This window comes from Microcebus murinus, chromosome 19, assembly GCF_040939455.1.
Source record: "Microcebus murinus isolate Inina chromosome 19, M.murinus_Inina_mat1.0, whole genome shotgun sequence".
Taxonomy (NCBI): Eukaryota; Metazoa; Chordata; class Mammalia; order Primates; family Cheirogaleidae; genus Microcebus; species Microcebus murinus.
In genome coordinates this window covers 23,723,930-23,738,301 of record NC_134122.1, presented here as the reverse complement: position 1 = coordinate 23,738,301, position 14,372 = coordinate 23,723,930, and the positions used below count along the sequence as shown (strand labels likewise).

At 36.3% G+C, this 14,372-nt stretch overlaps 1 protein-coding gene and 1 non-coding gene across 2 annotated transcripts in view; both read right to left on the bottom strand.

Annotated features, from left to right (window-relative positions):
• The window catches only part of SDK1 (sidekick cell adhesion molecule 1), a 905,178-nt gene that overhangs the window by 620,504 nt on the left and 270,302 nt on the right, over positions 1-14,372 (bottom strand). The gene's annotated exons all lie outside the window — the stretch shown is intronic.
• Positions 10,476-10,582, bottom strand: LOC142862544 (U6 spliceosomal RNA). Its single transcript, XR_012913618.1, has one exon. It is a non-coding gene; the product is annotated as a U6 spliceosomal RNA (small nuclear RNA).

Genomic DNA, 14,372 nt, shown 5'->3' with positions numbered 1-14,372 from the left:
ATGGATATGGCGTATCAGACTTGTCTAAAGTAGTTAAGATTAATTTATTAAATGAATTGATCCACACATTATCATTGCTAACAGTGGTTCGTTCACACAACAAATCTCTCAATGATCACTTCTTTTGAGAGAACCATGGAGAATGTTATAAAACAGCAAGTGGGCAGTCATTTTAACCTATCATGATTAGGAACCAAAGATGAACGAAAGGAAAATCTCAGAAGTTTACCATCTGTTACTGATACTTGTGGAATGAAACAAATGAAGAAAGAAAAGGTGAGTAGATGACACAAATGCTGAACACATTTCAATCAAAGTCCCATCAAAACCAATGATGGCATTATCTGTAGTACTTACTACCATTTAACATATATCTTATTTACTTTTTTTCATTTTACTGTGATAGTTTAGTACCACCCAGGCATGTATTTTTGTCTACTTTGTCTAAATGCCAAGACGTATAGTATCACTTAATAAATACTCAAATTAAAATGAGCCTTTAAAAAATTCATACTAATTAACCCAATGCTTGGGTTTCCAGGAATAATGCTATAGTAATAGCTACCATTTCCTAAGCACTTATTTTTCCAGCAAGCCATTTCATTCTCATAACCACTCATGAAGACACTGAAGAAGAGAGGATAAATAAATACCTTGCTGAGGTTACACAGTTAGTAAACAGCAAAACACTATTCTTCCTAAGTAGATAACCTGAAATGTGACCAAATGGTATGTGTAAAGATATTTATCACAGTTGTTTTAAAAACCCTAACAATCTAAGCACCTAACAAAGGGCACCCTGCCTTAATTATACTTACTCATAAAGAGAGTATCATAGATGCATCAAAACACATATGCTTACAAAACATATTATTCTGCAGAAGGCCTCATTTTAGTGTATGTGTAAGGACAAATTTATGTACAGATTCCCTCTTAAACTCAATCCCCATACTCTTCCCTCATGACAAAAAGTAATGATTCTAATGTGCTTGGTGGGTAGTCTTTGGGCTCTTGCAAAATGCATATTGCTTTGTGTGCATATACTTTTAATTCAAATGAATGATGGTATTGTCCTATTAAGCTCATCCTGCTTACTTTTTCTCCCAGTATTGTTTCATAATCTCTTACCATGTTCTTTGTGTACAGGAGCTGCAGCTGCTTCTAACTTTTCCACTGCACACAGCCACCACTTTCTACCCAACTGTTCTCCTAGAATGGCACCCAAACATCCTGCCTCTAGTAATCATTTTGCCACGACCGCCTCACGCGTATCCCTTATTCAATTATAGAAAATGTCCTTAGAATACGTACTCAGGAGAATAAACAGTGGATCACAGTGTTTCTGTGCCTAATTTGATTAAGAACTTCCAGAATGTTCTCCAGTATAGCCGCAAAGTCTACGTTCCCACCACCACTGCATGAGAGTTCCTATATTTATACATCCCCACTAGTACTTGCCATTTTCAGCTAACTATTGCTAGTTTAATAGGGATATCATATTGTTGCTTCAATTCCCATTTCTCTGGTTGCTAATGAGTTTGATGATTTCTTCCTATGACTGTTAGCCTTTTGGGTTTACTCTTTTGTGAGGTGCATGTTCATATCTCTTTCCCATTTTTCTACTTGGATTGTTATCCTCCCTTCATATTGTTTTGCAAGGAGTTTCTTGCAGTTCTAGGCACAAATGTGCTATTAATCTCTTAGAAAATTTTGGACATTGCACAGATCATCTCCCATTCTGTCATCTGTCTACAGAGGCCTTCATTAAACAGAAATCTATAATTGTGATATAGTCAAATTAATCAATTTTCCCCAATGCTTTATACTCTTAAGAGGTTTATCAAGTTCTTCAAAAATACACAACTAAAATTGAGAATGAATTGAATTTTAAACAATATAGGAAGAACTGAGACCTTTTAAATACTGCCTCCAAGAGAATAAAAAGTTTCCCTAGTCACTCACATCTTTTATTAGAATTTAAAATTTTTCTCCAAAGAGATTTTGTGCATCATGCTTGATTAATTCACAGATACTATAAAATTTTTGTTGCCATCATGAGTGGTATCTTATGTGTTATTACATTTTTAATTGAATATTACTAGCATGGACAAATTATACTGATTCCTATAGATTGATCATATATATAGTCAGCCCTCTATATCTGCGGGGTCCACATCTATGGATTCAACCAACTGTGGATGTAGAATGAAAAATAATTGCACCAATACTGAACATGTACATTTTCAGTATTCCCCAAATAATACAGTATAATTTACATAGCATTTACATTTTATTGGGTATTATAAGCAATCTAGAGATAATTTAAAGTATATAGAAGAATATTCATCGTTAGATACAAATACTAGCCATTTTATATCAGAAACATCCATGGGTTTTGGTGTCTGCATGAGGTCCGAGAACCGCTCCCCTGCACACACTGAAGTACAACTGTATATACACAGTGATGTCATCATACTCTTTAGTTCTAGTAATCCATTTGTTACATTTTCCTTGCTAAGATGACCATATTGTCTATAAATAATGACAATTTTATCTATTCTTTCCAATACTTATGCCTCATTTCTTTTTCTTCCTGGATAGCACTGGTCAAGACATAAAATGCTATGTTAAACAGCAGCAGAGCCAATGAGCACATGTAACAGACACTTTAGATTGAATTTCTCAAACACCATTTCACTCCCTCTATTTGAAAAGACCTGAGAGGTAAACTACATTCCCCAGATTCCCTTGTAGGTAAGGTTCTGGATGCAATTTAGGATCTGTCAGTGATATGCACTCTCATGAGATTTGGAAAGTGGTGGTGAAATAGAGGACATTTTCCTGCTCCAGCGGATGGGGATGGTGGAAGGCAAGATTAGAGAGAGGTGTTTATGGGGCTAGACTCCACATTCTGGTGTCTAGTTAATCCCCTTGTAGGGTGTGTAAAAACAAAGTGTTAATGAAAGTGACAGTAGTAGCAACTTCCTGTCTCCTAGATTGCAACTACAATGGTTGTGATCTTATTAATGCAACCACCCTCCTTTCCCAAACCTGCTTCTTCCGTCCTTCCAACTGTTTAAATACTTGATCCACCAAACTCCATCTGTCTGCTTGAAAATCTAGATTGTCTCCTGCAGTAAACAGTGACTGACACCAGCATATCTGTTTGTTCCCAATATTAGAAGGAATGAATGTACCTAAAACTTCTCCATTAAGTATAATCTTTGATATATTTTTTGGTACGTGATCTTTAAGGAAGTTCCTTTCCATTACAAATTTGTTATGGGTGTGGGTTTTTTTGTTTGTTTTTTGTTGTTTTTAAGACAGAGTCTCACTTTGTTGCCCAGGCTAGAGTGAATGCCAATGGCGTCAGCCTAGCTCACAGCAACCTCAAACTCTTGGGCTCAAGCAATCTTTCTGTCTCAGCCTCCTGAGTGGCTGGGACTACAGGCATGCGCCACCATGCCCAGCTAATTTTTTCTCTATATATATTAGTTGGCCAATTAATTTCTTTCTATTTATAGTATAGACAGGACCTCACTCTTGCTCAGGCCGGTTTCGAACTCCTGACCTTGAGCAATCCACCTGCCTCAGCCTCCCAGAGTGCTAGAATTACAAGCATGGTCTGGGTGTAGTTTTTAAGTCATAAATTGGTGTTGAAATTTACCATATGCTTTTGCTGCACTGCTTGAGATAATTTTTTTCCTTTGCTCTTTTAATGTACAGAATTACATTCATAGATTTTTTTTGATCAAGGTTTTAGCAGCTTTATAAAACGAGTTGTGCATCCTTCTACTTTCGCTTTTCTGAATTTGTAAAAGGTAAGAATTAGGCTGTGTGTGGTCCTTATACTTGCAATCCTAGCACTTTGGGAGGCTGAGGCAGGAGGATCTCTTGAGGCCACAAGTTTGAGACCAGCCTGGGCAATAGTGAAACCCCAAAATAAGAAAAATTATCCAGCCATTGTGACACATGCCTGTAGTCACAGCAACTCAGGAAGCTGAGGCAGGAGGATCTAGTGAGCCCAGGAGTTTGAGGTTGCAGAGTGCTATAATCACTCCATTGAATTCTGGCTCAGGCAAAAGAGACAGACCTTATCTCAAACCAAAAGGAAAAGGCAACTGTTTCATAAAAGGTTTGTAGAAATCATCTGTAAAATTCTCCCGAGGGCTTTTTGGGAGAAAAATTTTTTACTACTATCTCCATTTCTACACTATGTATTTGTCTAATCACATTCTCTATTTCTTCTGATAATTTTGACATTCTGTATCTTTTTTTGAAAATTCATTTTATTTAGCTTTTCCTCCAAATTAGTATATATTTATTCTAATACCCTCATGTGAATATTTCTTTGTCCTCCAGTTATTTCTTTTGTTGTTCTGTATTTTACTTTAGCTTCTCTTTTCTTCTTTAGTCCTTCAGAGGTCTACCTTATATATCCTTCAAAGAACCAGATTTTTATTTTCTCAACCTTCTATATCATTTAGTGTTATTTAATTACTTTCTGTGCTCACCCTTATTCTTTCCTCGTTTCCTTGAGTTTTACTTTGTTGTTCTTTTTTACCAACTTTTTGGCTAATTTTTAAAACCTTTCTTGTTTACTAATAAATGTATTTAAACTACAAAATCCCTTTAATCACTGCTTGAACTATATCCCACAATTCAGACACTTTTTTTAGTTCTAACTTATCATAATTTCATTATTTTCTTTATAACCCAAGAGTTATTGTAGAAATGTTAATTTGTAAGCAGAAGGAGTTGGGGGGTGGCCTGCCATTTTGTTAGTTATTTCTTATTACATTGCAATACACTGAGGAAACCTAATTTGTATCACTTTCATTCTTGGGAAGTTATCGAGGCTTCCTTTACGGCATAATACATGCTTTGTGTTTATAACCCATTTCACATGAGCTCAAAAAACACACATTTTCTGTTGAGCCTGCAATTTTTGGTATATTTCTAATAGTTCAAGCATATTAATGATATTGTTCAGGTTTTCTCCACATCTACTTATTTTTTGACTTTTGGATTTATTGATTTCTGAGAACAGTGTTAAAAATCTTCAAATACCATTGTTGATTTTCTCTCTGCAATTCTGTCAACTGCAGAAGCTATATTACAGATACCTGTTTTTCTCGTTATGATCCTTTTATCAATATATAACATTCTCCTTTGTCCTTTACCATATATTACTGGTTTTCTCTGGATTCACATTTGTGTACTCTTTTCCATCCTTTTATTTCAACCTTTCTCCGCCTTTCTTTTGAAGTGTTTCTTATAGCTAACTTATTTTTACATCGTGTATTTCCATCCTGTCTGAAATTTCTCTTTATAACCCAGTAACATAACTGTAATTACTACTCTACTAGGATTTTATAGCTATTCATATTTCCCATTTTCTACACTTTCTTTTTGCGTTTTTCCTTGCACCTGTTCTCCCCTTCCTATTTTTGGTCAGATACATCCAGTTTTCTTCTGCTCATTTAAAAGCTATACCTTCTGGGGTTTTTTTTTGTTGTTTTCATGGTGTCTGCCCTCCAGGTCCACTCTTATACCAATTTGCCCCTACTGTTAAGTTCCTTTGGTTTGTCCTCCACCCAGTAAGGCTGAGTTTTAGTTCTTGGTTATTTTGTATGTATTTTCTCTTTTCTTTGGTCCTAGACTTTCAAAGGCATCAGTGAAAAACTTTGCTAGGGAATTTGATGCTCCTTACTTCCTCTCTTATAGCTGTTCATGTATTTGTTTCCTTTCATTAAATTTCCTCTCAACATATTTCAGTATGGGTTATTATATGTGAAACTTTATAAGGCCTTGTATAGCTGACAATATTTATTAATCTCTCACTTCTGAGTGACAATTTGTCTGGAAATAAAATTCAAAGCAGTAGGAAAGGCAAAAGCAGGAGTTAATGTGAATGTACTTAGAGCCATTGAATTGTACACTTAAAAATGGTCAAAATAGTAAACTTTACACCTATTTTACCACAACTTAAAAAACCAGTTTTAAAAAATAATTTCTTTCACACTCTCATGACACCTCTGGCTGCCTTCTCCATAGTCTGCAGCCATCCACTTCCCAACTATACAAAAGTTAAAGCATTCTTCAGTCTCCCAAGGGGATCCTTATGTTTTTGTTGTTCATTCTTAGCACCCATATTTCCCTCTAGTTTTTAAACTTTTTCAAAGTTAATATGGCATTCAGGATTCAGTAGTCTACGCTAGCTTACCATCCTGGCTGGGATTAAAAGCCTATACATCACTTTTTATGTTTAAAATCTATGGCAGAATATGCCAAAGTATTTTCTATGATTAGCATGTTTTACTTAAATAGAAAAAAAAATGTTATTTTAAAGGAAGGGTCAAAGCTGATAATGGGAGGTTATTTTTGGAAACCACAGAACATGGTCTGAAATCCTTAGAGACACGATCTGCCTTGCACTTGGAATCATTTTTCATTAGGGCACCATGCCATTTCCCAAACATACAAATTATATTCCCTAGGTGAGAGCTGGCTTTGAGGCAGCGTATTGTAGAGATATAGCACTGCGCTCTGTCCTAGATCAATTATGTAAACATAGCTGTGGGTTGTTGAAAAACAGAGGCCCACAATATTTATTATGATTGCATATTTTCTCTGTATTTTTCCCTACTGGCATTTTTGTTAATCTTTCTCAATCCATTTTAACAAGAGAATGAAAGCAAATGTGCATTTAAAAAGAAAACTTTGAAAAGAAAGTGAAATATTCATAACTTACAGGTTCCTATAATGAATTTTGTTTAAATCTACATTCAGAGAAATTAATTTAGCTTGCTTGTTAGAAACAGTGTATTTTGGGAGGGAACATGGATTCCTCATAGCTTGGCCTATGATGTACCTCCTACAGCTTCAGAATATAAAAAACGTGAAGACCAAATGCAACTTGTATAGGGAGAAACTGAAGTCATCAAATTCAAATTTAGGAACCTAGTCTTGATTCAGAAATGATTTACTGAACACTTACTATGTGCTAATCTTTATTTCCTGACCAATAACTAACATTTAGAGAAACAAACACCACACACTCGCACCTTAACATCAGTCTACACAGGAGTGATCTACTCAGAGGAAGAACAGTTGTTGTGAGAAAGTTTATGCTTTTGGAGACTTCCAAGTTTCACAACCATGCTTACAGTACCCAACATACAGAAATAAGCCTGGGCTACCCAGGAATAAATAAGTGACCAGAGAGGAGATGGTGTCTTTCCTTTCCCCAGTAAAAGCTCTATTCCTGATGCCTGAAAAAACCAGGGGCAGCTGAGAAGTATTCCTCACTCTAAGTTGTCCTAACAATCTAAAGCCAAGAAATAGACTTTGTAGGTGAATGAGTATTATAGATTTGAAACCAAGAGAAGAGTGAGGGAGAGTTAAAAGGGAAGATTCCCCAGCCTGAGCAAGAGCAAGGCCTTGTCTCCATAAAAATAGAAAAATTAGCCTGGCATGGTGGTGCATGCCTGTAGTCCCAGCTAATCAGGAGGCTGAGGCAAGAGGATCACATTACCCCAGGAGTGTGAGGTTGCAGTGAGCTATGATGATGCTACTACACTATAGCCTGGGTAGCAGAACAAGACCCTGTCTCAAAAAAAAAAAAAAAAAAAAAAAATGGTGGGGAAGAATGCAAATAAATCTCTAAAGACAGATCAGGATTAAACAAAGATTTCCTGGCATGCCTATTATATAACAGGTACAGTTCTCTCCTACCTTCACCCATCTTACAACCTGGGGATGTACTAGGGATGCAGGTGGAAGCGGCAGTGAGAGACATTAAATACCTTTAACACATAAAATGGTATGTTAAATATAAGTGCCTATGTGTTTACAGGATCACACCATTGCTCCACACCAATGTAGAGACTAGGCTATGGGGTCAAGAGCAGACACAGATTAGTAAAAAGGCTCCTGCATGTATCCAGGCAAGAGATGGTGGTGGTTTGGTAGCAACAGTAGGAGTGGCTAAAAGTGATCAAATTCAGGATATATTCTCAAGGTAGAGCTAACAGTATTTCCTAATATATTGGATGTAAAGTATAAAAGAAATAAACAAGTCAAAGATGACTCCAGAAATTTTTTTTTCCCCAATAAACTTTAAAAACAGAGTTGCCATTACCTAAAATGGTAAATTCAGAGGTGAGGTAAGGTGTAAGACATAAATGTGGATATCATCAGCACACAGATCGTATATCAATAAAATGTAATTAATCAGACATTTGTATTTCTCAGAAGCAATGCAAGTATGTGCTCCTAGAGATGTTAGGGGTATTCAGTATAAACACTGTATATTTCGCAGAAGCATATTATTTTATGAAAAGTAACATTTAAAACAATTTCTGAGATAAAAGAAACACTTCTAATATGAAGTAAAATTCAAATTTGTATGACTTATTATGATAAAACACTAGACTTCAAACAAATGTGCTTGTGACAGGTTGCTTTGAGCTATATTCTGATCTCCCAGGGCTTTGCATTTCTCTCTTCTGCAAATACAAGTTCTTCTGTGTTATCACAAGTTCTGAGGAGCTCAGAGCTTTTTAAGTTTATTCAACATCAATCATCTTAAAACATTTATTCAATGTCAGGCACTATACTAGCAGGTAGGGATACAGTGGTTAAAACATAGCCTGGCCCTTGTGGAGACTACAATCTATGTTAATATTAAGTTCATCTGTGCTTATTTTTGAAGGAAAAAACATGTCATCGCTATTTATACTTTACAGGGTTATGTTGAGGTTCAAATATTTATGATTGCAGAACTAGATATTATAAACAGATGCAGTGAATTGAATTGATACTGCTTTTACAACAGGGCTTCAGGCAGATAAAAGCTATTGCAAGACAGTTCATGATGAATCAGAAAAAATTATGAATGAATCACTACATCTGAGGAAGCTGACTCCACATCTGGACACTGAATTGGGCTCCTAAGTGCCCTGGCACTAAAGAAAAGCTTAAAACATGCATTTTTTTTTTTTCATTTTCTGGCAAAAGAAACATCAAAGTTCATTGGCATAGAAAATATTTTTCCTGAAATAGACCCAAGCAGGGTCCGCACAGATCTTCATATAAATCATGCTGGATAACAATGTGGACGATACTTTCAGCTACCACCTTACAAAGGAGAAAACAGCATCGTTTAAACTGAGGCTTACTATGCTGATTAGCTATAAAGTCAGACTGCATCACAGTAAATTACTCAATTATCAATCTTTTCAAGACTCATTATACTATTTGGGACTTTACTTTCAAGTTTATAGGTTACATTTATAATAGAAATATTTATGTATCATAGGTTCCGCATCTGACTTATACACTGACAGCTTCAAGGAAAGTAATTTCATTTGGAGAGAATATGCTATTTTCATTCCGAAGTCTTCAAAAATTACATATCCTGTACATACCAGGAAATTTTAAAACATTCAGTCATTTCTTCCAACACTCATTCGTCAAAAGCCTTCTTTCAAACAATCTTAGATATGTGACCCTGAGTATCGTGGGGATGGGGAGGATTATATGAATTTGTAATAGAGTACATATTTGCCTAATAGAATGTATGTTAAAATACATAAAAATTCCTTGTTTAAATGCTTATGAAATATTTTTGATAGTCTGTAATATGAGTATATTGCCTTTTCATTACCAGAGAGGAAATATTCTACTCAATTCAAAAGCTGTAACAATTAAGTATACTTTAAAAATGATTTTTATATTCATGATTTTACTGTTTAGACATCTTGCCCTGACAACTACAGACACAGAATACAGCGACCCTTGGCTCAGTGGTCACCCTAACGGGTGTGTCTGGGTCTCCCTGCTCCTGATGCCGTCCCTTCATACAGCAACAGCCTCTGCCTTCTTGTCCACATAGCCTGTAATGGGCCAGTCACCGCCCCTTGCCCACTGATTACAAAAGTGCTGGGCACATGATCCAAGCCAAGAAAATTGTAAGCCCTCCGGGGACTTTTTTCAAATAACTCTGGAATAGAGAGGTTCCCTTTCCTTCATTACTGAAGGACTGTTAGATCAAAACACTGGAAGGCACCAATGATCCCACCGCAGGCAATGTGTGCAGTGGAAGCCAAAACTCAGAAGAAAACGTAAGAGATGGAAATGAAGAGAGTATGACCTAGGTTCCAAACTTTTTGACCTAATACATAAAAATTCCACTTTTAGGATTTTATCTCCAGTATATCCATTAAAATTCAGCTAGTAGGACTGTTACAGAAGCATTGGTTATAATAATTAAAAAACATATATTGGAAACAAATGCCGAACAGTAAGGAAATGCTCAAACTATTAGAGTATTTTCATACAATGGAAAATTATATAGCCATTCTCAGTATTTGGGAAGATTATTTGATGATAAAGAAGGAATTCATAATATTGCTAAATGTGAAAAGCAATATATGATATGATTCAAATTTTTAATTTTTAATGATTATAGAAAAAACATGTAATGCTTCACTAATTTGCATGTCATCCTTGCGCAGGGTTCATGCTAATCTTCTCTGTATTGTTCCAATTTTAGTATATGTGCTGCTGACGTGAGCACCTGGGTTCCAAACTTTATGGACAACAGCGCTCTCTTGTCCCTTCCAGCAATTTCTTTAATCCTAATACCTACTCCGAGGTCCTTGCAGAAAATCCTTCATTTTGCTCAATTAATTTCTTTGAACAATAAAAAGAAATATTAGACTCCTAAAACAAGTTGCTAGCTGTCTTTTATGAATGGAAAATTTTACTGACAAAGTTATAGATTCACATACACTTGTAAGAAATAATACAGAGAGATTCTAAGCACCCTTTACTCAGTTATCCCCAGTGGTAACATTTTGTAAACCTTAGCACAATATTGGGACCAGGATTTGACATGGATATAATCTACTTATCTTACCCAGATTTCCACAGTTTGACTTGTACTCAATTGTGTATGTTTGTACTTAATTCCATAAAAATTTAGCACATGTGTGTGTTCATGAGTCCATCACCATGCAGATATATTGAACAACTTCCATCACCACAAGGATCCCTGGTCTCACCCTCTTGTAACCACAACCACTACCCTGTATCATTTTCCTTAATGTTGAGAGGACTCTTCAGGTTATCTATTACATCTTGGTTGAGTATTAGAAGTTTGTAATTTTTGATAAATTGTTCCCATTTCTTAGTTGGAAAATTTATGATTGTAATGTTGTCCCTTACTATTTCCTTAGTGGCTTCAGGATCTGTACTGTTGCCCCATTTCATTCTTGATATTAGTGATTTGTGTCTACTCACTTTTTTATGTTTTACTACAGATTTATCAATTTTATTGATTTTTTTCCAAAGAAAGTTTTTTGCTACACTGATTTTCTCTACTGTTACCTATTTTCAATTTCATTGACTTCTGCTTTTCATTATTTCCTTCCTTCTGCTTGTTGTGGGTTCTTCTTTGCCTAATTTTGTTCTTCTTTTCCTACTTTCTTGAGGTAGGAATTTAGATTACTGATTTGAAAACATTCGTTTTTAACGTAAGCATTTAGTACTTTAAGTTTTACTCTCAGAACTGCTTTTACCTGCATCCCCCGTATTTTGATGTTTTCATTTTCAGTCAGACTTGTGTATTTTTATTTCCCAGAAGGCCTCGTTTTTGACCCATATGTTATGTGGAAGTGTGTTGTTCATTTTCAACTATGTGGAGATTTTCCTGTTTTTTTCTGTCATTGATTCCTAGTTTAGGCTCCACTGTGACCAAAGGGTGCACTCTGCATGAGCTCAATTGTTTGAAAAGTGCTGAGGTCTGCCCTATGGCACTAGATGTGCTCTATCTTGGCAGATGTCCCATGAACTCTTGAGAAGACTATGCATTCTGTTGGGTAGAGTGCTCTAGAAATGTCAATTAAGTCCTATTGGTTGATAGCATTGTTCAGACTTCCTGTATCCTTGTTGATTTTCTGTCTAGGCAGTCACTCTGTTTAGGTTGAGCATGCAGGTCCCAGTCTACTTTTGTGGACTATAGTTCCCATGACAGCCTAATTTTGAGAGCCTTGCAGGGGTCTTTGGTCTGCTTCATTCATTTGCTGGCGATGAGGTTCCCCTTGGTCCCGGCTGATGCTACCTGAGGGGCGGGTACACGGATTTCCCCAGGGCTGACTCCTAGTGTCTCTCAGAAGAAGGGGTGGTGGTGCTCAGGCCCAAAGAGGTTTCCCTGGCCAACTCTATGTCTTTGGGCCGGAGAGGGTAGTCTCACGTCCATGGGGACAAAATGGCTTCATGGCTGGGCTATTTGCTGTGGCAATATCCCTCTAAGAGGTACTTCCCAGAAGCCCAGGTGTCTCTCACTAGGAAGGACTACCTCAGGACTGGCAAGAAAGGAAGGGAGGACAGCCTCTGGGCTGTCTTGGGTGCTAGTTCAAAGGTCAAGAAACACTAGGTCTGCCTCTTCTGTTGGGTGAGGAAATGTGAGATGCCCTGTCACTATACTGGTCTTCTACTCCTGAGGTTCTGAACCACCTTGACTTCTTCCTATCACCTTCAGAGTTCTTCTCCTTTGTTTCTTGCATTATTTCCAGGGTTTATCATTGTATTTAGTTGAGAAGAGGAGAAGGGAGAAACAGGTCTATGTCACCCTGTCCAAATTAGAAGTCTCAAGTTTCCAAATTTTTGACATTGAGCAAATGTAACTCTCAGATTCACTGTTGGCAAATAACTGCCTCCTAGATTGCTGTAAGCATTAAATATGTAATACATGTAAAGCTCTTAGCTCACTGACTTCTATGAAATAAGCACTCAGAAAATGTCAGCTATTGTTACACAATATAATGCAATAATTAAATTTTATGAAAAAATATATGAATAGAAAAGGCCAGAAGGAAATCCATCAAATAATTATACTTCTAGATAATATGATCAGGAGTACTTTTAAATTTTCTTACTTAATATTTCTCTGTTTTCCAAATATTCTACAACATTTATAGTTTAATGATAAAATGTTTTTAATAAGGAAAATAGAAATACACAACTTATCATTCCTTAAGGTATTTATTTAAATATCTTCTACACAATCTTCAGATACAGTGAGAAAGATAATGAATGTAACAATAACATCCTAACTTATCTTCCATTTTTGGGTTTATGAAACATCAGAATAAAATGACTAGGCAAAAGCATTTAACTGCTGCTGCTTTGTCCTGAAAATGTAATGATTATTTCAAAGTATTTTATTTCCCTTAACCCCTAGAATGACCTAATTAGCAAATTGCATGACAGCTAAGACAAATGGCTCAATGTGATTCACAGCCATGAATAAGGTAAGATCTTACTCTGTGGTCAGTCCAGCTCTGAAACATTACTTAGAATCAAATCAACAGAAGGAAGCACTCTAAAACATTGTCCAGGAAAATGAAAATAATCACTTCCCTGAAAAAATATGTATCATAAACATATTAGCAAACTCTGTCTTCCTTTCAGACTCTGTTAGTCTGGATGTGATGGGAAAAGAGGTGAAAATCTAGTAGCCTCTGGCAAATAGAGTGGCAAAGTGAGAATATAATCAGCAAACATCTCCTGAGAGCCTGGGACTTCAACTGTCAATAACCAGAGGGTCCAAAAGAATCATGGTTAGAAGCTGTGACAGCAGCACATTTAGGGGCTGTATCACACTGCAATCCAAATGACTTAGACTTTAAGATTAGTACTTAATTAAGAGTTTTTAAAAGCTTGATAACATGATTCACAATTTTTAAGTCCAAACCATTCCCTTAAGAAAAACTTTTGGCTGGGTGCAGTGGCTTGTGCTGGTGATCCTAGCACTTTGGAAGGCTGCGCTGGGAGGACTGCTTCAGGCCAGGAGTTCAAGACCAGCCTGAGCAAAAGCAAGACCTTGTCTCTGCAAAACATAGAAGAATGATTCAGGTGTGGTGGCGTGTGCTTATAGTCCCAGCTATGTGGGAGGCTGAAGCAGGAGAATCACTTAAGCCTGAGAGTTTGAGGTTGCAGTGAGCTATGATGATGTCACTGCCCTCTAGCCCAGGTAACAGAGCAAGACCTTGTCAGAAAAGAACAAACAAACAAAACAAAAAACTTTATAGGGGAAACTGACGTCAGCTAAATTGATGTTCATGGTTTTATTTTTGGATACTTTTAATTCTAAAAAAACAAAACCTCAAAGAGTGAGCTTGAAGTTTGACTGACTTACAAATTAATATGATGGTTTATAAACATATACATAATTAGCCCATTTTAAAGGTTGTGTCCAAATTTAAGTTTGCTCTACCTGTGAAATGAGGAAGAAATATTGCTGATTCTCCATTTGAATTTAAAAACCTTACCAAGATAATCTTGGCAAATCGCATTACATATGA